This window comes from Pseudophryne corroboree, chromosome 7 (genome assembly GCF_028390025.1).
Source record: "Pseudophryne corroboree isolate aPseCor3 chromosome 7, aPseCor3.hap2, whole genome shotgun sequence".
Classification (NCBI taxonomy): domain Eukaryota; kingdom Metazoa; phylum Chordata; class Amphibia; order Anura; family Myobatrachidae; genus Pseudophryne; species Pseudophryne corroboree.
In genome coordinates, this window is record NC_086450.1 from 249,678,354 (window position 1) to 249,704,531 (window position 26,178).

Genomic DNA, 26,178 nt, shown 5'->3' on the forward strand with positions numbered 1-26,178 from the left:
GGACTGATTTTCTAGCAGCAGCCCAGGTCTCTATAGTTCCACAAATGCAGACATATCTAAGAGCACATAAGAAGAAAAAACATATAAAAGTGAAAAAAGTGAAATAACATTTAAGACACATAAAACATCTGGACACAATAAAGCACAATATCCACTAAAAAATGAGGGACAGAGGATGCCGTACAGCTATGGTTGGTGAGCTTAGTCCTATCCGGACAAACCAGCATCGTCAATAAAAAATTAAAATAAGAAAAACAGAATCGCAAAGTCAAAAAATAATCTATAGAAATTTATGTAACGGATTTTGTTCATTGAGTCCTTTGGGTGACATAGTTCCAAGGAAATGGATCAAATAGGCCTCTCTCTTCAGAGGGGAGAACATCAGGAGCATGTTGAGAAGGTTGGGACTACTGCAATGACCATATTAAAGGAAAACATTCCAAGTAAACTTTTCATTTAGTCCCTTCGGTGATAGTGCATCCAAAAGGAAAATCCATTTGGATTCACACTTGGAAAGGGCTCTTTGACTGTCGCCATCTCTCGCAGGAATCGGGATGTGATCAATTATTTTATATCGAAGGCTGGATAACGGGTGGCCACACTGTTTGAAATGGCGTGCCACTGGTTGGTCAACCGGCTTGCCGTCTAATGATGCTTTGATGGCCGATCGATGTAACGCCATCCGGTTCCTGAGATTTCTGATGGTCTTTCCCACATACAACAAGCCACATGGGCAATTAATGATGTAAACTATAAATGACGTGGTGCAAGTCAGCACATGTCTAAATTTATATCGCTGGCCTGTATGGATTATGGAAGTCATGGCCAGTTTCTAGGTATTTACATGTCGTGCAAGACGCACACTTGTAGCACCCTGTTTTTTTCACTTGTACGGATGGAGAATTGGAATATAGAGTAGAGACCATATTAGTTTTTATAAAATGTCCCTGATATTGGGTCCCCGTTTATAACTAGGCATCAACGTAGTGTTTTTAAAGCAAGGCAGCTCATTGTCACCAGAAACGATGGGCCACAGGCCTTTTGTTGCACGTGGAATGACCTTGCTAGCAGTAGTGTACTGAGTCACAAAAGGAATACGTTCTTTTTATTGTTTCTTGGGCATGTTGTATAACAACTGTTCTCTAGGCATCTTTAAGACTTCATTTTTGGTGTTGGTTAAGTCATTATTCTTACATCTTTTGTCAAAGACCTTAACGCAAAATTACTTTATCCACAATGGCCAGTATTACATTCAGACAACAGGGTGTGCGATGGGGTCCTCTGTGGCCCCGTCGTTCGCCAATGTTTTTGTTTCAGCAAGAAGATTTGTTCTTCTTTTCATCACCTGACATAGTAGGCAAGATGCTGTTATACACACGTTATATAGATGACCTGCTGATCATTTGGTCAGGGACCGAGGAGGAACTAATTACAGTAATCAACCATATCAATAGTGAGGATTCTACCATTAAATTCACGTATCAGATAAGCACAACTAGCATCAACTATTTGGATGTCACCATTGAGATCATACAGAATCAACTACAAACTAAGCTTTTTTCAAAGCCCACAGACCGCAACACGCTTCTCCATCATAGCAGTTGCCATCCTCCTGCACTGATTCGTGGGTTACCAAGATCTCAAATGCTAAGGGCAGCTCGTATATCAAGTGACAAAACTACCTTGGCAACCACGTTGGAGCAGATGATTCACAAATTTGCCCATAGAGGATATAAATTACGTGACTTAACCAACACCAAAAATGAAGTCTTAAAGATCCTTTGGTGATGACGGGCGGTCCTCAGAGTCAGTGACTAAAAAATCACTATCGCTGTTGGACTGAGAGCGATTCCTTCTATATGGTGGGTTCCTATCTTTCCAGGTTATACGGGATCGAGAGCAGAGAGATGGTTCTGTTCCATTCAGCCATCGGTACACTCTCTGGTCTTCGTAGTCAGATTGTACAGTAGCTAGTTTTTTCTGTTTAAATTTTATTAGATCTTGTCGATATGTATTGCACTGCTGTTCCAGCCGATCCCATTGTGCTTGTTGCTTTTTGTCGTCCAGCTGAGATTTATATTTTGTGATAGCTGACGATATTTTTGACCTGGTATCAGATAGTATTGTTCTTGCCTCCTCTATCACCAGCAGCATAAGATCGAAGCTGCATTTATTGAGTATGGATACCCACTTGCACCAAAAATCTGCACTATTGCGGCCGATAGTTGGCATATTTTTGATTCTAAAACCGCGTGGCATCATATTGGCATGGAAATAAACAGATAGTGATTTTCCATCTAAAAGGTAATCTGTCTCTTTGTTCCGTAATTTAAGGAAGGTCTGAAAAATCTCTTCCGTGGTAGATGGTTCGGGTTTGACGCTGAGGTCTTCACCAAAAAGGATCCGGTTAGCCTGTTCTTCATTATAGCTAAGAGTCTCTGCCAGGTGTTGTTTAAGGTCAATAACTGACAGGGATCCCGAAGGGGGGGATGATGACATGGTAGCCCGTAAGAATGACTAGAGTCCCAGAGTCAATCCGGCTGTATTTCAGCTGAAGTAATGGTGGCGTGTACTCACAGTTCGGTTCGTGGACAAAATAATAAATATATTTCACTGGAATAATCCAGAAACTTTAAACAGCAGATAAATTGATTCAGGTGCCTTGATACATAGGGATTATAGCCAGATCCCAATAATATACTTGTAGAATCTACCATCACTCTGAGTAATAAAGGTAAATGCCTGGGTGCCCTCCTAGGAATAATACAACAATTGATCCTTCCCCACCTGTGGCTCAGGTTTTTAGCAGCAAAGGAATAGAGGCGGCACTCCAAGGACTTTGTAGAACAAACTTGTATTAAAATCATGTGGCAAAATGAACAAACGTGCTCATAAACAGGTTACAGGCATCTTACAACGTTTCAAGGCATGGCAGCCTTTTCATCAGGTAAGGTAACCCTGTGCAGTGTAAAAGAGTGAAGAAAGAACCAAACCAAAATGAGAAACACTCACCTGTTAAATAGCATTTGTGTGCAAGGAAAGGTGTTCCCGGCGTCTGTAACCGGGACTTCCGGGTGGGTCACGTGAGCGGCTCACCAGTCACGTGTTCGTTGCCAGGCAACGAATACACTGGGTAACAGGCGCTGGGGAGACCTGTCAGTGAGAATATACATGTTAAAACCAACAGTGGCGTAAGTTCGTCACAGTGGCCCGGAGGCAAGATAAATATTGGTGCCCCTCTATTTCCTATATTAAGATAAATATGTGTGTGTGTGTGTGTGTGTGTGTGTGTGTGTGTGTGTGTGTAGGGAGTGTTCTGAAAAAAAATTATATACTGTATTTATACATTTAATTGTCTTTTATTTTAAATCACACATTTCTTAGCAGTCATACCCAGGATTAGAACCCATGACCTGTTACACTAACAGCAGACACTTTACTGATGGAGTTATTTGCTCCTGTAGAGGAAGCATGATAATTCTAACTATATGAAGTTACGTGTAATTGTCAGAGAAGTATCTTCATATAGTTAAAATTCTCATATTTCTTATACAGGAGCAAACAGCTTCATCAGTAAGGTGTCTGCTTCCAGTGTAATAGGTTGTGGTTTCTAATCCTGGGTGTGATACTTGTAAAATGTGTATCTACAGTATAATAAAAAGGGTGTGATTTGTAAGGTGCAGGGACCAGTGAGGAAGTCGCCCGCTGAAAAGACAGCGACAGCTATCAATTAACTTAATGGTGTCACAGAATGGGAGGAGAGGTGCCCCCCTTCAGAGCAGGAGCCCGGCGGCAGATGACTCCATTACCTCCCAGAGTTCTGCCTCTGAAAACCAAAGTGTTTAAGGCATGCTATATGCATGCAGGACCCAGCCAATTGCAAACAACTTATGTGTGACGGAAACAGATTAAAAACACTTTAAAACGTTACTTATAAATAGCTGAAAAAAGCCAATATATATGTGTGTGTGTGTGTGTGTGTGTATATACTGTGTGTGTGTGTGTGTGTGTGTGTGTATATATAGATGTAGAGGGAGAGAGATATGGATATACGGATAGGGGTGGCAGCGACCCACAGTGTTTAAAACATTAGAAGGGGAAGGCTAAAAAATTATATAGGGACTGGAAGATTTATATCTTAGTATTGAGCAACATAAGCCAAAATGCATTTGTTTTTAGCAATATATATAACAATATTTTTTTATTCTATACAAGAGAGTAAAAGCCAATATACAAATATATCAGGGACACATTAAAAAAAATGAGAGTAAAAAATAAAAGAGAATGAGCGATAAAAAGACTGTAAAAAACTATGTATATAAGATACAGATAAAATAATCATATGTAGATTCTGTAAATGAGAACTTGGAGCTTATCTTTATATGAAGATTCACTGAGGTACACCCAATGCGTTTCATCCATCTGACTTAATCAAGGGGTGGTGAGCAGCTGATCATTTATACCTGGTCTAATCAAGGGAATAGGTTGTGACATCACTTCCTGTGCTACTTCATATGATACAATAAACATTTCATTTGTATCTAAAAAATATATAAATATATGTTGGAGCTATCATAGATGTTGATGAAAGTAATAAGGTATCAAAAAAGGAAGGATAGTATACCCAAATGGCGCAATGCTGCTGCAGTACTTAGAGATTTAAAAATAAATGTCACCACATTTAACATATACAATCGAAACAAGAAATATAAACCTCCTTAGCACATTCAGCGCAAGAGCATATAGTAAGGAAAAAACATACGTCCCTTTTTTTTTGAAAACGTAGGGTCGAGTGCTTCTTTCTCAAATTTCTCAAATGAATGGTGTTCAATGTGAGTGTCGCAATAGGAAATATGGAAATAAAGAACACAAAAACCAATGTGTAATATTTCACACAAAAATTTGTTTCAGTCTCAAGTTCAAGTTCAATGTAGATAGATGACTATTTCAATGTGGAGCGTACCCCAAAACTCACAGAAGAGAGTGGTGTACAGGACACATAAAGGTATCTTTAAAGCATACAGTTTTTCATATACAGCGTACCCAGACTCACACTTGATGATGCAGGAAAAATCCTATAAAGGTATCTTTAGTTGGTTTTCCTTTTTCATAGACATGAACCGTTAGATGGATCTCATATAACCTCAGTGAGATATATAAGAAACAAAAAGAAAAGAAAAAGACCAATGTTTAGTATGTAAAATATCCACGTTTCCTTTAAATTTGGCCTCGTAAGAAAGGGGTGATATAACAGACACGCCAGAAATTCTTAAAATATATGGTTCCACAAAAGATGGCGTACCCCAACTCACACTCGATAATATAGGGTGAAAACCTATAAAAGTATCTTTCAGTGAGCCTTTTTCCCGATATAAAGGAAACGACACGTGGTGAATATTTCAAGATATCTTTACAAAGGTGTAGTAGTTGCCGTGTATAGCGTACCCCAACTCACACTGGGTGATATATGGTGAATCCTATAAAGGTATCTTTTAGTCAGCCCTTCTTGCCGATGTGAATGAAAACAGCACACGTGGTGAAAGAAAATCAAGGTAACTTTACAGAAATTTGGTGATCTCCATATGTAGCGTACCCTGACTCACATATATAGGTGAGATGATGTTCTCATAAAGGTATCTTTATACTGCATGTCATCAAATCTGCACCACAATTTTTCTTAAAAACTGATTTTTATTCGGCTATACAACACTTTCCATCAACTCCAGCCACGGAGTGTACAAAAATACAAAAAAATAAAAAAATTATTAGCCTCAAAACGAGACCAATATGCAATATAAAAATCAAAACATAAAAACAAGTCAGGATTTAATCCAGGTAAAAAGAAGATGGCTACTCACACTCCCAGAAGGATATTCAATCAACGCGTTTCGGTCGTAACGACCTTTATCAAGATGAACTGGAGTGTGCTGGGATGAAATATTTATGCTACAAGTAGCCAATCATAATGTACAGGAAGTGACATCATGCAATCAAATATAAATGATCAAGCTATATGCAAAACATAATCTGTTACTGCTCAGCATAAAGGACCTAACGAGATAAAGTTAAAACTAACTGCATTAATGCATTATATTTTTCCAAACACTGATAAAACAATACATATACATGAAGTCCGCCTCTATTCCATCAGATCGCGCTGACCGGAAGTTCTGGTCACTCGGGGGATGCCGGGAAATGTAGTTTTCTGTGTGTTCTGTAGTCCGAGCGCTTGGTTTGCGCTGATAGCCGGGAAATGTAGTTCTAAGCATCCAGATTTTGTAGTCCTATCCACTCAATTCCCGGAAGTGACGGGTCACGTGATCGGCGGAGCTGAGGCATTAATAGTGGAATTATGGGAACTGTAGTTTGCTACAAATGAATAAGACACTGTCAGTATAAACTATACAAAATAAACGTGGAACCTGTACACTATATACATATGTGATTGGACCCAGATCATGTTATTAGTACTGATGGTTATTATATCACATATATGTTTTGTATATAGACAAAATAATCTTCCACATTATTTGTATACAAGTTGGGTTGCAGTTAAATAGATATAGCCAACAGGCTTAAAGAGTTACAGGAACCACTTTAATTCGAAGTCACAATTGAGACCGTATGGGTCCAAAGTATTATAATTATAAATGCAACTCATTTCAGTCTTGGCTAAGACACATGCTATATTTTTATTTCTTAATGACGCTTTGACATGTCTGATACCAAAAAAACCTGTAATTCCAGAGATCGAACAATCATGCACATTCTTGAAGTGTAAAGACAATGAATGTGTAACAATTCCTTTCTTTATATTTCGGATATGCTCTCCTATTCTGATTTTAAGAGGACGAGATGTTCTTCCGATATAGAACAAATTGCATTTACACCTAATGGCGTACACCACATTTTTGGTGTCGCACGTTATAAAATCTTTGATATCAATGATGGTATTATTAATGGAGATACTCAAGATTTTACTAGTGCCCTCGCTCTTGATGTTTTTACAACCAATGCAACCTCCACATCTGAAAAAACCTTTTGACATGGTTTTCATTGTGGACAAAGAAGTGGGAAGTGCACTGGCCACTAATTTTTTTTTTAGATTAGGGGCTCTCCTGTAAATGTGGACCGGTTTCTCTGGTATGAGAGAACCTATTATGGGGTCCTTTTTTATGAGATTCCAATGTTTTTTGAAAACATGTTCTATGGATCTGTATTGAGAATTAAATTCTGTGATAAAGGCCCATTCATATTTCTCATTCTTTACAGCTTGATTTGTCCTATTTGCTAAGAGGTCTTTTCTTTCTATTCTATTTGTCTTTTCTGTAGCCTCTTTAATTTTTTCTTTACTGTACCCACAAGTTTCAAATTTTTGAACTAAATTGAGCGCTTGGCACTGAAAGGTCGCTTCACTACTGCAATTTCTCTTGAGTCTTTTTAATTGACTAACAGGGATAGAGTTAAGCCAATTCTCGTGGTGACAGCTTGTTGCTGCAATATATGTACCACAATCAGTTGGCTTAGCAAAGGTTTTGGTGTGGATTTGTTGTTCTTCAATGTAGACTGTGATGTCTAAGAAGTTGATGGTTTTTTGGCTCATATCAAAGGTAAGTTTAATATTTCTGTCATTCGAATTGAGGGATGTACAGAAATCCCTCAATGTAGTCTCATCTCCTCTCCATACAAAGAAAATATCGTCTATGTAGCGTGTGTAGGACACCAAGTTCACCCCGAGCATGCTGCTGGACCAGATGGTTTTCGTCTCCCACAACCCCATAAAGAGGTTAGCGTAACTCGGGGCGAACTTGGTGCCCATAGCAGTGCCCATCTTTTGTATAAAGAATTGGTCCTTAAAGAGAAAAAAAATATTATTTAAAATAAAATATATGCCCTCCAGGACAAGGTCTTTCACATTTCCAGATAACGTGACCTGATTTAAGAAAAAGGAGATCGCTTCCAAGCCATGTTTGTGATCTATAATGGTGTAAAGTGAGCCAACGTCGGCCGTCACAAGCCAATCACCTTCCCTCCACTCAACCTTTTCTAATGTGGTAAGGAAGTCCTTCGTATCTTTAAGATGAGACTTATTAGTAAGTACCAAGGGTTGTAATATGAAATCTATAAACTGCAATAAATTCGCTGTTATTGACCCAACTCCAGAGATTATCGGTCTCCCGGGAGGGTCCACCAAGGTCTTATGGACCTTAGGGAGTATATATATTACTGGAGTTACTGGGTCATCAGATAAAATAAATTTGGCCTCTTTACTGCTAATAGTTCCATTATGTTCATATTTATCTATAAGGTCCTTCAGTCGGGACAAAGTTGATTCGGTGGGGTCGTTTCTCAGCTTTTTATAAGTAGAGGTATCATTAAGATGACGCATGACTTCCTCCTCATATTTATTGATGTCCATTATGACCACCCCTCCCCCCTTATCTGCAGGCTTGATGATTATATTTTATTACCTTTTAAATCACCTAAAGCTTTCCTTTCTTTAAAGGTCATATTAAACCCTTTTTTTGGTTTGGACTGTATCATTTTTAGATCATCCATAACAAGAGAAATAAAAGATTCGATAAATGGACCTTGTACATGTTTAGGAAAAAAGACCGATTTGGGTCTGAAAGGGGTGACAGTGTCATTTTTCTTGTGACTGTAGATTCTCCTGGCTTGCAAAAAAATTTTTATTGTAAGCTTTCGTGTGAATCTTTGTAAATCTAAATATAACTGAAATGAATTTATGTAATTGGTGGGTGCATATTTGAGACCCTTCTGTAACACTGTTGATGGTTAAATCATAAGAACTTAAAAATCTTAACTTTTCCTGTAGAACTACTTTCGCCCTGTGTGTTACTGATATTGATGTTTCCATCTGTCGTAACTGGGTCTATAGTTTTATTTGTTCTCTTTTTTCTTGATGATTTCTTTGGTCTTTTAGATCTAATTCTCCCCTTTGACACACCCCCTCTCTTACCTCTCTTTGTTTTATAGGCATTTATCTGTGGTTTACTTGATGTTTGCGTTCGTACAAAAAATGGGGTGATCTTCCTGCCTTATGTAACGGGGAAAAATAATTGGAAGTTTTTACTGGGTCTCTCAGTGACTGATATCTGGTGGGTCTATTATTCCTGGTGGTAACATTCCTCCACTCGGGAGTTCTCTCTCTATAATTCCGTTTAGGATTCCGATATCTATCGGGAGTCCTATCTCTAAACTTAGGAATAAATGGAGTCAAAGATCTCCAAAATGGGCTGGTCCTATCCCTTCTATCATATGTTGATCTGTGATGATCAAAAATGGCTGTTTGAATGTACCCCTGTGGTTTTCTTTTATTAAATTTGGGTTTATTACCTTTAGGTTTGATATTTTCTCTCTCCTCTGCTTCTATAGGGTTATCAGATTCTATTTTATCCCTATTAAACTTTTTTATTTTTTTTTCCATTAATTGCCGTTGTGTTCTCTTCACCCTAACCTCTATATCTCTCTCAAGATTTTTGAATTCCTCAGAGTTGGCATATGGCGTAACTAAAGACCTATAGACAGTAATTTCTTCTTCCAATTTGGTCAATTCTCTTTTCCTTTCTCTGATAATAAGTCTCATCAGAGAAAAAGAACAGTTATTGACAATATCCTCCCACTCTTTTTTAAAATCATCCCTCGAGGTTTCAAAAGTGGAAGTCTTTAGAATCTTCAAGCCTCGTGGGATCATCTCATTGGTAAGATATCGTTCTAATGTGGTAGTTTCCCACCATAGCATGCTTTCTTTAATGATAGAGATCTCTAATTTTTCCATAATTCCATGTAGGTCTCCATCTAACAGCTCTACCTGGTCAGTATCTCCTCCGAAATTTCTTTCAAACATGGACTGTCTATGATCTCTATAGGAAAACATGTTTGTGCTCATTGCTGCCGTTCTGGTTTACTATCCAAATGGTGAAAAGAATAACAAGGTATCAAAAAAGGAAGGATAGTATACCCAAATGGCGCAATGCTGCTGCAGTACTTAGAGATTTAAAAATAAATGTCACCACATTTAACATATACAATCGAAACAAGAAATATAAACCTCCTTAGCACATTCAGCGCAAGAGCATATAGTAAGGAAAAAACATATACGTCCCTTTTTTTTAAAAACGTAGGGTCGAGTGCTTCTTTCTCAAATTTCTCAAATGAATGGTGTTCAATGTGAGTGTCCCAATAGGAAATATGGAAATAAAGAACACAAAAACCAATGTGTAATATTTCACACAAAAATTTGTTTCAGTCTCAAGTTCAAGTTCATAAAGATACCTTTATAGGATTTTTCCTGCATCATCAAGTGTGAGCCTGGGTACGCTGTATATGAAAAACTGTATGCTTTAAAGATACCTTTATGTGTCCTGTACACCACTCTCTTCTGTGAGTTTTGGGGTACGCTCCACATTGAAATAGTCATCTATCTACATTGAACTTGAGACTGAAACAAATTTTTGTGTGAAATATTACACATTGGTTTTTGTGTTCTTTATTTACATATTTCCTATTGGGACACTCACATTGAACACCATTCATTTGAGAAATTTGAGCAAGAAGCACTCGACCCTACGTTTTTAAAAAAAAAGGGACGTATATGTTTTTTCCTTACTATATGCTCTTGCGCTGAATGTGCTAAGGAGGTTTATATTTCTTGTTTCGAATGTTGATGAAAGTGTTTCATATCTGATTTGTTTAAAAACGAGTGGTTTAAACTTTATATTTATAAGAAGGAGTCCTAAATACCGGGAAGCGGCACTTCTGCCACACAAAAATGATTATGAACAAGGGAAAACTAAAAGTTGGATCAGGTTCAGAACTACGGACCAATCACATATGACCACTCAGAAATATCAATGGAAATCCGTACCAGAGAAATTCAAACCAATACGGAAAGATGACCCATCATCCGTCAAGACCTTCAACAGATTCTCACCATTTCAGAGAATGAGGTCCAACAGTGAAAATAATTTTTTGTCTCCACGAATAGGAGCCAGACCAAAATATGTAATAAGAAATTCAGTACAGGAAGACAGCAGACATGCCTCTACCTTAAAGAAACGCCACCAAGAAGAAGAGGAAAATGGGGCGGCATGGAGTAGAGAAAACAAAGAAGAACCTACAATAACAAATACGAAGGATAAAGGAATATTCAATCTATCCACACACAACTTGACAAAACCTGAAATTTCTCTCCTGAGCAAAGGGTTATCATTTGCACCCAAAGAAGGACTGAACAAGTTTGAACATTTATAGACTTGAACAAATTCGTACGTAAACTAACACTCGAGACATTTCCTGCGAAAAGAAGATGCCATTATTCAAAATTATGAGAACAGTTCTAAATCAAGTTTGAAACCGAGATCAAAGTACTATCCAGTGGAGTCTAAAGGAAACAACATCAGTATATTTTATAATCTTGTCAAAAACACCTATACGAGACCAATCAAGCACCAGTCATTACTAAGAATCTGACTAATAGAGAGACTGAAGCATTGAAAAAATTATAGAAGAATAACAATCTTGTTATAAAACCTGCTGACAAAGGGGGGGAGGGGGGTTGGTGATCCTAGACCTAGATAAATATGCTAAAGAAGCATTACGCCTCTTATGGGACATGAACTCCTACACAATATTAACAGGCGATCCCAAGGATTTATATATAGAAGAATTAAGAACACTTCTCTTAAAAGGTCTCAGGAATAATACCATTACAAAAGATAAATATCTATTCTTAATGTAGTCCAACCCTATCACCCACATATGTTACTATCTGCCCAAGATCCATAAATGTCTACTCAATCCACCAGGAAGGCCAATAGCGGCAGGAATTGACTCCCTTACATCTAATCTATCAGAATATGTGGACATATTTCTGAATCCTTATGTTAAGAAACTCCCATCATATCTCCAGGATACCACCATGGTTTTGAACCTGATGAAAGCGATTGAATGGAAGGACACGTATCTATGGGTGACAATTGATGTCCAGTCACTATATACCTGCATTGAACACCGCAAAGGGATTCGGGCATGCAGAGAGTTCATGGATAAAGATCCCTCACAGACACTCACAAAAATTTTATCTGTGATATAATGAAGTTCATCTTGATCCAGAACTATTTTAAATTTTTAGACAAATTTTATCTTCAGTGCTGTGATACAGTGATGGGGACAATTTTCACACCCAGATTTGCCAATTTATTTATGGGAAGAAACTCATGTCTACAATACACAGTTTTATACAGAGCATATTGTCTTTCATAAACGTTATATTGATATTTTAATTATATGGAACGAGAGTATTGTACTTTTTAATGAATTTTTTAAAACACTACAAAATAATGACATGAACCTTTCATTTACTTCCAATGTAAATCAAGAATCCATAGAATTTTTGGACCTAGTCCTAACTGGTGATAGTGAGGCAGTCAATACTAAGAACTACAGTATCAAGGAGGTAGAGAAGAACAGCTATTTGCATTATAAAAGCAGTCACCACAAAAAATGGCGGAATAACATACCTTATTCGCAGATCCATAGGATCAAGAGGAATTGCAGCAAGAATGATGAATGCGAGGAACAGATGGAGATTTACAGGAAAAGGTTCAAAGAAAAACTCTATCCCAAGTCGATCCTAGAAAAGGCTATTACCAAAACCAGGAACCCCGACAGAGGAAATCTCCTACAGTATAAGAACAAGGCTGAGAAGAAAGAATCCATTGTCTTCGTAACTTCCTACAACTGCCACGAAAACTCCATCAGGACTTCACTCAGGAACCACTGGAGAATACTTCTGATGGATCCAGAATTGAAATACTTTCTTCCCAACAAACCTGAATTAGTATTTTGTAAATCAAAGAGCATGAAAGATATCCTTGTGCCCAGAATGCTGCGTGAACTACAGCCTGGAAGTAACAGTAACTCATTCCCCAAATGTGTTGGAGCATTTAAATGTGGTCGATGCAATGTGTGTAAATATCTGAACCCAAATAGGAGAACTTTCAATGGCATGGGAAACACACAGGAATTCAAAATCTAAGATTTTATGAATTGCAATATTACATCAGTGATCTATCTCCTAGAATGTACTTGTACCAAAAAGTACGTAGGAAAGACGAAAAGACCCCTGAAATTAAGAATGCAGGAACATGTTCGAAATATCAAGAATAAAGTGGATACCCATCTGATATAAAGACATTTCAACTTCGTACACAATTCTAATCCAGAAGACCTTTCATTTAAAGCTATCGAACATGTCCAGTCTGGGGAGAGAGGCGGAGATCTGGCGAACAAACTTTCTCAACGGGAGATGTTCTGGATCTTCCAACTCAGCACGATGAATCCCAGCGGCTTCAACGAAGGATATGAAATTGCTCCATTCCTATGAGGTGTACACTACCTAGCACTACTTGGTTCGGCTCACCGTCATCACCCCTTTATTCTCTACCTTTTTCACATTATATGATTAATAATAATAATAGTTAAAATAAATTTTAATGAACGGTACCAGACTACTTTCTGATATATACGCCAGAAAATACAGTCATACCACACTGGCTTAACGCCCAAACCCGTCTGGTCTTGGAAGTTAAGCAGTGTAGGGCTTAACTAGTACCAGAGGGGAGACCTTGTGGGAAGATCAAGTACTGTAATTAGGCTACAATGTTAATCAAATTGATTGGAACCTATATACACAGACTTTGTCCCACACTGTCTAATATTCTTACTCTCTAATATCTCACTATCACTTCACTATACGATTATGTATCATCACCATTCATATCACCATTTACTATATAGTTTATAATAGTTCAATTTGTATAATTATGCAGGACCCTATATATGATCACATATAGTGTATAGTTCACGTATGAAACATTCTAACCACGAATAACAGTTCACAAGAGGGTGCAATATATCCCTGTACCTCAGCTAATCTAACTATTCTGTCTACTTAGGGATATAAATAACATGGTTTCGCTTCTTCTATTTGGAAAAGCCTCATGCTGATCAATAATCTCCAAACCCTATATTATACTGATTCCTTTATAAATATATATATATATATATATATATTTAGTATTATTAACAAATTTATTTATATATGTATGAATTTCCCCTTTCATATATTGCGCTGCTACTATAGTTCCTCCATAATGCATTGAGTATATATTTATATTACATTACTAGTACTCATTATCATTTTTTCACACACTTTATTATCAGGATATGTCCTCTTATCTGTATGAATTATTCATCTCCATTCACACTTTATTATTTTTTAATTTTCGTTTCATGTTCTGCTGCGATCTAAATAATGATCCATTGGGGTCTGAAATAAATGCACTCCAATAAAATGGCCGCAGCTCCCAACAGAGGACTGAGGGAGGTCCCTGAGACCAACATGTTGTCGTGACCGGAAGTGGGGAAGAAAACCTCAGCCGCACAGCCGTGAACCAGGAAGTGGGGCGGCCGCATGCGCGTGTGTACAAGTCATCTACAGTCACTCATGGACCGGAAGTGGGGCGCCGGAGCACGCGCAATGAACATCCAATGATACCAGAAATGTGGCGGAAGTGCCGCTTCCCGGTATTTAGGACTCCTTATAAATATCAAGTTTAAACCACTCATTTTTCAACAAATCCGATATGAAACACTTTCATCCACATCTATGATAGCTCCAACATATATTTATATATTTTTTAGATACAAATTAAATGTTTATTGTATCATATGAAGTAGCACAGGAAGTGATGTCACAACCTATTCCCTTGATTAGACCAGGTATAAATTTAGTGCTGATCAGTTGCTCACCACCCCTTGATGAAGTCAGATGGACGAAACACGTTGGGTGTACCTCAGTGGCTCTTCATATTAAGATAAGCTCCAAGTTCTCATTTACAGAATCTACATATGATTATTTTATCTGTATCTTATATACATAGTTTTTTACAGGCTTTTTTATCGCTCCTTCTCTTTTTTACTCTAAATTTTTTTAATGTGTCCCTGATATATTTGTATATTGGTTTTTACTCTCTTGTATAGAATAAAAATATTGTTATATATATTGCTAAAAACAAACGCATTTTGGCTTATGTTGCTCAATACTAAGATATATATCTTCCAGTCCCTATATAATTTTTTAGCCTTCCCTTTCTAATGTTTTAAACACCATGGGTCGTTGCCACCTCGATCCCTATATCCATATTATTCTCCATAGCATTTTTACCGATGCTTAATACTTAGGGGTTAGCTGACGCCCTAAATATTAATGGAGTGTTACAGAGGTCCATTAGAGACCTTGTTTATTACTGTTGCTCACAAGCGCAAGTGGCGCCTTACCTCTATTGCTTTTATATATATATATATATGTGTGTGTGTATGTATGTATGTATGTATGTGTATATATATATATATATATCTATGTGTGTGTATGTATGTATATAGTCTCCTACATTTCCTCCTCTCTCCCCTCCTTTGTCTCCCATCCACTCCACTGCCTCACTTCCACTACTCCCCTGACACCCCGCTGTCATTCACCTCTACTTTACCTTGGGCTCCCTACCTTACCTCATATCCCTCTGTACCGCACTTTACTCCCTCCATGCTCAACTGCTGCAGTGTCCCTTCCTAGCCCAGGAGCCAGCACACTCACTACACCCTCTGTATCCCTGTCTTCTAAATCCATTTCACCTCATTGCTACAGCAACCCTGATAATATCACTCCCTCAGACACTCTCCTGTGCCCTCTGGAATGCCAGATCTGTCTGTAATAAACTGGTCCCCACCCATGACCTTTTCATCTCAAATTCCTTGCATCTCCTAGCCATCACTGAATCTTGTATTACCCCCTCTGACACAGTTTCTCCCTCTGCTCTCTCTGCTGAGGGCCTCACATTCTCACAAACACCCTGACCTGGGGGTCACCACGGTGGTGGTGTTGGGCTCTTACTACCCTCTTCTAGCTAATCATACCAACTCATACCACCAGAACCATCTCTTACATTCTCTACATTTAAGGTCCATGCCATATGCCTCTTCCAACCTGTCCATCTTCGAGTAGCTGTCATTGAACCCCCCCCCCCCCCGGCATGCCCTCCAAATTCCTTGACAACTTTGCTTCCTGGCTTCCTCACTCCCTCTTTTCTGACATTCCCTCCATTATCCTAGGTGATTTCAATATCCCTATTGATAACCCCACAAAATCACCTGCCTCTAAACTCCTTAACCTCACCTCTTCTCTTGGTCTCTCCCAGTGGACCTTCTCCCCCTCCCATGTGAGTGGAACCTCACTGGATCTGGTCTTCACTCACCGCTGTGACCTTTCCAATTTCTCCAACTCCCTGTTCCCTCTCTCTGACCATCACCTGCTCACTTTTAACCGATTCTATCTGCTTCTCCATCTTTAGCACCTAAGAGTACCATAACAAAGCATAACATTGAGGCTATGGACACCACAAGCTATTTCCCTATACAATGCATTCCTTACCTCTGCTCTTGGCTCTGTCGCCCCACCAACCACTATTCACCCTCGCAGATCGACACCTCAACCCTGGCACACCAAATGCACCAGATATCTGCAAAAATGTTAACGTACCACTGAGTGACAGTGGAGGAAATCACGCTCTAAGGCCGAGTTTCTCCACTACAAATTTATGCTCTCATCCTACTTTGCTGCCCTTACCCTCTCTAAACTATCTTACTTCAAAAACCTCAACTCCTCCCAATCCTCAATCACCCGGCGCCTCTTTGCCAACGTCAACTCGCCCCTCTGCCCACCCCTGCCTCAACTCCCCTCTTCACTTTCTGCTCTTGACTTTGCCACCTACCTCACATCCAAAATTGACTCCATTAGTTAGGACATAACATCCCACCAGAACCTGAGCACCCACCGCCTCCATTTCCCGACCCCCCCCCCTCCTTCCCTCCTACCAACTCTGCCATCTTTCTTCCCTGTATCTGGAGAGGAAGTCATGGTCCTCATCTGGTCCTCACCCCCCTCCACCTTGACTCTATTCCCTCCCGCCTTCTTCGCTTCCTCTCTTCTGCCTGTTTCCATCTTGCCCATCTACTCAGTCTCTCACCAGGCACTGTCCCTTCTGCCTTCAAGCATGCACTCGTCTCCCCTATTCTTAAAAAACCCACCCTTGATATAACCAATCTCTCCAACTTCCCACCCATCTATCTTCTCCCTTTTGCCTCCATACTCCTTGAGCGTATTGTCTACAACTGCCTTTCTTTCTTTCTTTCTTTCTTTCTTTCTTTCTTTCTTTCTTTCTTTCTTTCTTTCTTTCTTTCTTTCTTTCTTTCTTTCTTTCTTCTCACCGCTTGACCCTTTCCAGTCTGGTTTCTGTCCTCAGCACTCCACTGAAACGGCCCTCACGAAAGTCTGCAATTACCTCCTTGCTGCTAAATCCAGGGGCCACTACTCTCTGCTTATTCTCCTTGACCTCTCTGTTGCATTTGACACTGTAGACCACTCTCTCCTCCTGCAAATCCTTTACTCCCTTGGTTTGTGTGATACTGCTCTCTCCTGGCTGTTGTCCTACCTTTCTGACCGTTCCTTCTCTGTCTCCTCTCATGACTCCACCTCTCCCCCACTTCCTCTACCAGTAGGTGTCCCCCAAGGTTCTGTTCGTGGGCCTCTCCTTTTCTCTCTCTACACATCCTCATTAGGTGAGCTCATTAGCTCTTTTGACTTAAAATATCATCTCTATGCTGACGGTACTCAAATCTACCTTTCCTTCCCTGACCTCTCCCCTGCTCTCCTCACTCGTATCTCCAACCTTCTCTTTGCTATCTCCTGGATGTCCCAGCACTTTCTTAAACTTAACATGTCTAAGACTGAGCTGATAATCTACCCTCCCTCTCGCTTAAACTCACCTCCCACAATTTCATTATCCATTGATGGCACAACTATCCCCTCTAGCCCCCAAGTGCGATGTCTTGGAGGACACATTCAGTACGTCTCACAAACCTGCCGTTTCCATCGCAAAAACATCTCCAGGATCAGAACCTTTCTTACCCAGGATGCTACTTAGACCCTCATCCACTCACTGGTCATCTCCAGATTGGACTACTGCAATCTCCTCCTATTTGGCCTCCCTCAAAAATGCCTCTCTCCACTCCAATCTATCCTCAATGCTGCTGCCCGTCTCATCTTCCTCTCCAAACGTACTACAGTCGCATCCCCTCTTGCAGGACCTTCACTGGCTACCCTTCCCATTCAGATTCCAATTCAAGCTTCTCACACTCCCCTACAAAGCCCTCATCCACTCTTCTCCCTCTTACATGTCTGACCTTATCTCTCTTTACATTCCCACCAGTCCTCTTCGCTCTTCTAATGCACGCCGTCCCTCCTGTCAACTAATTACCTCCTACCACTCCTACCTACAAGATTTTACACGTGCTACTCCCTACCTCTGGAATTTTCTACCTCTCTCCATCTCTCTACAAAACTTCAAACGGGCTCTCAAGACCCACTTCTTTACCAAACCCAGCCGTATAAATAAAGGATAATTATATTTTATTTATATATATATATATATATGTTGCCATACGAATATTTGTGCAAATTCAGCATAATTGACAGTTCATCAAACAATGCATTACAAGACCGTATATATCTCACAGTTCCACTTTACTTGCGTCAGACACATACTCTGGCTTGGGCCTGGTCACAGAGGTACATTCAGAAAATAAACCAACAAACATAAAAGGTCCTAGCACTTCCCGTGCTCAAAAGTCATTCTGATGCAGGGGCTTGCAGCTACACATGCCACGCTCTCCGACACAGCCAATGTCCACAGTCCCTGGCGCTATTAACTGGACCCTGCTCACTGGCCCCTAATAGGCATTAGCGCAATGCACTGTGGGTAAATGGGATTTCTCTGACGTCCTAGTGGATGCTGGGAACTCCGTAAGGACCGTGGGGAATAGACGGGCTCCGCAGGAGACTGGGCACTCTAAAAGAAAGATTAGGTACTATCTGGTGTGCACTGGCTCCTCCCTCTATGCCCCTCCTCCAGACCTCAGTTAGATTTCTGTGCCCGGCCCGAGCTGGTTGCACACTAGGGGCTCTCCTGAGCTCCTAGAAAGAAAGTATATGTTAGGTTTTTTATTTTACAGTGAGACCTGCTGGCAACAGGCTCACTGCAACGAGGGACTAAGGGGAGAAGAAGCGAACCTACCTTGCAGCTAGCTTGGGCTTCTTAGGCTACTGGACACCATTTGCTCCAGAGGGATCGACCGCAGGACCCGTCCTTGGTGTTCGTTCCCGAAGCCGCGCCGCCGTTTCCCTTACAGAGCCAGAAGCATGAAGATGGTCCGGAAAATCGGCGGCAGAAGACTTCAGTCTTCACCAAGGTAGCGCACAGCACTGCAGCTGTGCGCCATTGCTCCTCATGTACACTTCACACTCCGGTCACTGAGGGTGCAGGGCGCTGGGGGGGGGGGCGCCCTGAGCAGCAATAAAAACACCTTGGCTGGCAAAATAATCACAATATATAGCCCCAGAGGCTATATATGTGATAATTACCCCTGCCAGAATCCATAAAAAAGCGGGAGAAAAGTCCGCGAAAATGGGGCGGAGCTATCTCCCTCGGCACACTGGCGCCATTTTCTCTTCACAGTGTAGCTGGAAGACAGCTCCCCAGGCTCTCCCCTGTAGTTTTCAGGCTCAAAGGGTTAAAAAGAGAGGGGGGGCACTAAATTTAGGCGCAATATTGTTTATACAAGCAGCTATTGGGGAAAATTCACTCAGTGATAGTGTTTATCCCTACATTATATAGCGCTCTGGTGTGTGCTGGCATACTCTCTCTCTGTCTCCCCAAAGGGCTGTGTGGGGTCCTGTCCTCAGTCAGAGCATTCCCTGTGTGTGTGCGGTGTGTCGGTACGGCTGTGTTGACATGTTTGATGAGGAGGCTTATGTGGAGGCGGAGCAGATGCCGATAAATGGGATGTCGCCCCCTGTGGGCCGACACCAGAGTGGATGGATAGGTGGAAGGTATTAACCGACAGTGTCAACTTCTTACATAAAAGGCTGGATGACGTAACAGCTATGGGACAGCCGGCTTCTCAGCCCGCGCCTGCCCAGGCGTCTCAAAGGCCATCAGGGGCTCAAAAACGCCCGCTCCCTCAGATGGCAGACACAGATGTCGACACGGAGTCTGACTCCAGTGTCGACGAGGTTGAGACATATACACAATCCACTAGGAACATCCGTTACATGATCCCGGCAATAAAAAATGTGTTACACATTTCTGACATTAACCCAAGTACCACTAAAAAAGGGTTTTATGTGTGGGGAGAAAAAGCAGGCAGTGTTTTGTTCCCCCATCAAATGAGTGAAGGAAGTGTGAAAAAGCGTGGGTTCCCTCGATAAGAAACTGGTAATTTCTAAAAAGTTACTGATGGCGTACCCTTTCCCGCCAGAGGATAAGTTACGCTGGGAGATATCCCCTAGGGTGGATAAGGCGCTCACACGTTTGTCAAAAAAGGTGGCACTGCCGTATTAGGATACGGCCACTTTGAAGGTACCTGCTGATAAATAGCAGGAGGCTATCCTGAAGTCTGTATTTACACACTCAGGTACTAGACTGAGACCTGCAGATAGTGCTGCTGCAGCGTGGTCTGTAACCCTATCAAACAGGGATACTATTTTGCGAACATAAGACGTCGTCTTATATATGAGGGATGCACAGAGGGATATTTTGCCGGCTGGCATCCAGAATTAATGCAATGTCCATTCTGTCAGGAGGGTATGAGAGACCCGACACTGGACAGGTGATGCTGACTTTAAAAGGCACATAGAGCCTTATAAGGGTGAGGAATTGTTTGGGGATGGTCTCTGGGACCGCGTATCCACAGCAACAGCTGGGAAGAAAATTTTTTACCTCAGGTTTCCTCACAGCCTAAGAAAAGCACTGTATTATCAGGTACAGTCCTTTCGGCTTCAGAAAAGCAAGCGGGTCAAAGGCGCTTCCTTTCTACACAGAGACGAGGGAAGAGGGAAAAAGCTGCACCAGTCAGCCAGTTCCCAGAATCAAAATTCTTCCTCTGAGTCCACCGCATGACGCGGGGGCTCCACAGGCGTAGCCAGGTACGGTGGGGGGCCGCCTCAAAAATTTCAGCGATCAGTGGGCTCGCTCACAGGTGGATCCCTGGATCCTTCAAGTAGTATCTCAGGGGTACAAGCTGGAATTCGAGGCGTCTCCCCCCCGCCGTTTCCTCAAATCTGCCTTGCCGACAACTCCCTCAGGCAGGGAGGATGTGCTAATGGCAATTCACAAGCTGTATTCCCAGCAGGTGATAGTCAAGGTGCCCCTACTTCAACAAGGACGGGGTTACTATTCCACACTGTTTGTGGTACCGAAACCGGACGGTTCGGTGAGACCCATTTTAAATTTGAAATCCTTGAACACATACATAAAACAATTCAAGTTCAAGATGGAATCGCTCAGGGCGGTTATTGCAAGCCAGGAGGAGGGGGATTACATGGTATCCCTGGACATCAAGGATGCTTACCTACATGTCCCCATTTACCATCCTCACCAGGAGTACCTCAGATTTGTGGTACAGGATTGCCATTGCCAATTCCAAACACTGCCGTTTGGACTGTCCACGGCACCGAGGGTCTTTACCAAGGTAATGGCAGAAATGATGATACTCCTTCGAAAAAAGGGAGTTTTAATTATCCCGTACTTGGACGATCTCCTTATAAAGGCGAGGTCCAGGGAGCAGTTGTTGGTCGGAGTAGCACTATCTCGGGAAGTGCTACAACAGCACGGATGGATTCTATACATTCCAAAGTCACAGCTGGTTCCTACCACACGCCTACTGTTCCTGGGGATGGTTCTGGACACAGAACAGAAAAAAGTGTTTCTCCTGCAGGAGAAAGCCAAGGAGCTGTCATCTCTAGTCAGAGACCTCCTGAAAACAAAAACAGGTATCGGTGCATCACTGCACACGAGTCCTGGGAAAAATGGTAGCTTCTTACGAAGCAAAATTCCATTCGGCAGGTTCCATACAAGAACCTTTTAGTGGGACCTCTTGGACAAGTGGTCGGGATCGCATCTTCAGATGCATCGGCTGATAACCCTGTCTCCAAGGACCAGGGTATCTCTACTGTGGTGGCTGCAGAGTGCTCATCTTCAAGAGGGCCGCAGATTCGGCATACAGGACTGGGTCCTGGTAACCACGGATGCCAGCCTTCGAGGCTGGGGGGCAGTCACACAGGGAAGAAATTTCCATGGACTTTAGTCAAGTCAGGAGTCGTCCCAACACAAATATTCTGGAACTGAGGGCCATTTACAATGCCCTAAGTCTGGCAAGGCCTCTGCTTCAAAACCAGCCGGTACTGATCCAATCAGACAACATCACGGCAGTCGCCCATGTAAACCGACAGGGCGGCACAAGAAGCAGGATGGCGATGGCAGAAGCCACAAGGATTCTCCGATGGGCGGAAAATCACGTCTTAGCACTGTCAGCAGTGTTCATTCCGGGAGTGGACAACTGGGAAGCAGACTTCCTCAGCAGGCACGACCTCCACCCGGGAGAGTGGGGACTTCATCCAGAAGTCTTCCAACTGTTGGTAAACCGTTGGGAAAGGCCACAGGTGGACATGATGGCGTCCCGCCTAAACAAAAAACTAGATATTGCGCCAGGTCAAGGGACCCTCAGGCAATAGCTGTGGACGCTCTAGTGACACCGTGGGTGTACCAGTCGGTTTATGTATTCCCTCCTCTGCCTCTCATACCAAAGGTACTGAGAATAATAAGAAAACGAGGAGTAAGAATGATACTCGTGGTTCCGGATGGGCCAAGAAGAGCTTGGTACCCAGAACTTACAGAAATAATATCAGAGGACCCATGGCCTCTAGCGCTCAGACAGGATCTGCTACAGCAGGGGCCCTGTCTGTTCCAAGACTTACCGCGGCTGCGTTGGACGGCATGGCGGTTGAATTCCGGATTCTAAAGCAAAAGGGCATTCCGGAGGAAGTCATTCCTACGCTGATAAAAGCCAGGAAAGAAGTAACCGCAAACCATTATCACCGTATTTGGCGAAAATATGTTGCGTGGTGTGAGGCCAGGAAGGCCCCAACAGAGGAATTTCAGCTGGGTCGTTTTCTGCACTTCCTACAGTCGGGAGTGACTATGGGCCTAAAATTGGGTTCCATTAAGGTCCAGATTTCGGCTCTGTCGATTTTCTTCCAGAAAGAACTGGCTTCACTGCCTGAAGTTCAGACTTTTGTAAAGGGAGTGCTACATATTCAGCCCCCCTTTTGTGCCTCCTGTGGCACCGTGGGATCTCAATGTGGTGTTGAGTTTCCTGAAATCACATTGGTTTGAGCCACTTAAAACTGTGGATCTGAAATATCTCACGTGGAAAGTGGTCATGTTATTGGCCTTGGCTTCGGCCAGGCGTGTGTCAGAATTGGCGGCTTTGTCATGTACAAGCCCTTATCTGATTTTCCATATGGATAGGGCAGAATTGAGGACTCGTCCCCAGTTTCTCCTTAAGGTGGTATCAGCTTTTCACTTGAACCAACCTATTGTAGTGCCTGCGGCTACTAGGGACTTGGAAGATTCCAAGTTACTGGACGTAGTCAGGGCCTTAAAAATTTATATTTCCAGGACGGCTGGAGTCCGGAAAACCGACTCGCTTTTTATCCTGTATGCACCCAACAAAATAGGTGCTCCTGCTTCTAAGCAGACTATTGCTCGCTGGATTTGTATCACAATTCAGCTGGCGCATTCTGCGGCTGGATTGCCGCATCCTTAATCAGTAAAAGCCCATTCCACAAGGAAGGTGGGCTCATCTTGGGCGGCTGCCCGAGGGGTCTCGGCTTTACAACTTTGTCGAGCTGCAACTTGGTCAGGGGCAAACACGTTTGCAAAATTCTACAAATTTGATACCCTGGCTGAGGAGGACCTTGAGTTCTCTCATTCGGTGCTGCAGAGTCATCCGCACTCTCCCGCCCGTTTGGGAGCTTTGGTATAATCCCCATGGTCCTTACGGAGTTCCCAGCATCCACTAGGACGTCAGAGAAAATAAGATTTTACTCACCGGTAAATCTATTTTTCGTAGTCCGTAGTGGATGCTGGGCGCCCATCCCAAGTGCGGATTGTCTGCAATACTTGTTTATAGTTATTGCCTAACTAAAGGGTTATTGTTGAGCCATCTGAGAGGCTCAGTTTTATTTCATACTGTTAACTGGGTATAGTATCACGAGTTATACGGTGTGATTGGTGTGGCTGGTATGAGTCTTACCCGGGATTCAAAATCCTTCCTTATTGTGTCAGCTCTTCCGGGCACAGTATCCTAACTGAGGTCTGGAGGAGGGGCATAGAGGGAGGAGCCAGTGCACACCAGATAGTACCTAATCTTTCTTTTAGAGTGCCCAGTCTCCTGTGGAGCCCGTCTATTCCCCATGGTCCTTACGGAGTTCCCAGCATCCACTACGGACTACGAGAAATAGATTTACCGGTGAGTAAAATCTTATTTTTTATACCCCTCCCCTGCACCTGACTTCCTGCTGGCTGGCAATTGTTGTGAGACACAGGCCCTCTCACCACTATATATATACATATATATATAGAAATATATATATATATATATATATATATATATATATATATATTTATATATATATATATATATACAAAATAGAGAATTCAGCACTCACCATAGCAAGCTCACTTGTCCTCACAACATCAATAAATAAATGATGGGGGTTTAGTTGGTGGATTGGCCAATGCACGGAAGCCTGCATACCGATTTTCAAGGTACCCCACCTTCATGCAGGTCCTACACTATCACAAAGCCTAAAGAATTAAAACCTGGCAACTGTATCACATATAATATAACTGCAAATATGCCCACTAAGTTTAATGTATGCCTGCCACATATCTAGTGGCTTTTAAAGGCATACTAGTCACCTGACACAGCCGATAAATTACTAAGGAGCAGCTGACACAGGTTTAGAACAATTAAGATTACACAGGGGTGCGTGAAAAGGCCTGTGACCATGGTTAATAAGAGTTAACCAAAGATTAACCCCAAAATATACAAACAAATATAGAAAACCACAGCACTCGCCACCCCAGAAGCGGGGTGCAGTGTCTGCACTCACCACTCATAGGGTGGGGTGCATGCAGCCCATGGCCACCCACCCAAATACATACAAAATAGAGAATTCAGCACTCACCATAGCAAGCTCACTTGTCCTCACAACATCAATAAATAAATGATGGGGGTTTAGTTGGTGGATTGGCCAATGCACGGAAGCCTGCATACCGATTTTCAAGGTACCCCACCTTCATGCAGGTCCTACACTATCACAAAGCCTAAAGAATTAAAACCTGGCAACTGTATCACATATAATATAACTGCAAATATGCCCACTAAGTTGTTCTAAACCTGTGTCAGCTGCTCCTTAGTAATTTATCGGCTGTGTCAGGTGACTAGTATGCCTTTAAAAGCCACTAGATATGTGGCTGGCATACATTAAACTTAGTGGGCATATTTGCAGTTATATTATATGTGATACAGTTGCCAGGTTTTAATTCTTTAGGCTTTGTGATAGTGTAGGACCTGCATGAAGGTGGGGTACCTTGGCGAGCGGCATGCAGGCTTCCGTGCATTGGCCAATCCACCAACTAAACCCCCATCATTTATTTATTGATGTTGTGAGGACAAGTGAGCTTGCTATGGTGAGTGCTGAATTCTCTATTTTGTATGTATTTGGGTAGGTGGCCATGGGCTGCATGCACCCCACCCTATGAGTGGTGAGTGCAGACACTGCACCCCGCTTCTGGGGTGGCGAGTGCTGTGGTTTTCTATATTTGTTTGTATATTTTGGGGTTAATCTTTGGTTAACTCTTATTAACCATGGTCACAGGCCTTTTCACGCACCCCTGTGTAATCTTAATTGTTCTAAACCTGTGTCAGCTGCTCCTTAGTAATTTATCGGTTGTGTCAGGTGACTAGTATGCCTTTAAAAGCCACTAGATATGTGGCAGGCATACATTAAACTTAGTGGGCATATTTGCAGTTATATTATATGTGATACAGTTGCCAGGTTTTAATTCTTTAGGCTTTGTGATAGTGTAGGACCTGCATGAAGGTGGGGTACCTTGAAAATCGGTATGCAGGCTT

At 41.8% G+C, this 26,178-nt stretch overlaps 1 protein-coding gene and 1 pseudogene across 6 annotated transcripts in view; both read left to right on the forward strand.

Moving 5' to 3' along the window:
• The window catches only part of LOC134945051 (glutaminase kidney isoform, mitochondrial-like), a 1,232,451-nt gene that overhangs the window by 734,042 nt on the left and 472,231 nt on the right, over positions 1 to 26,178 (forward strand). The gene's annotated exons all lie outside the window — the stretch shown is intronic.
• On the forward strand, positions 13,557 to 13,676 carry LOC134947061 (5S ribosomal RNA; annotated as a pseudogene).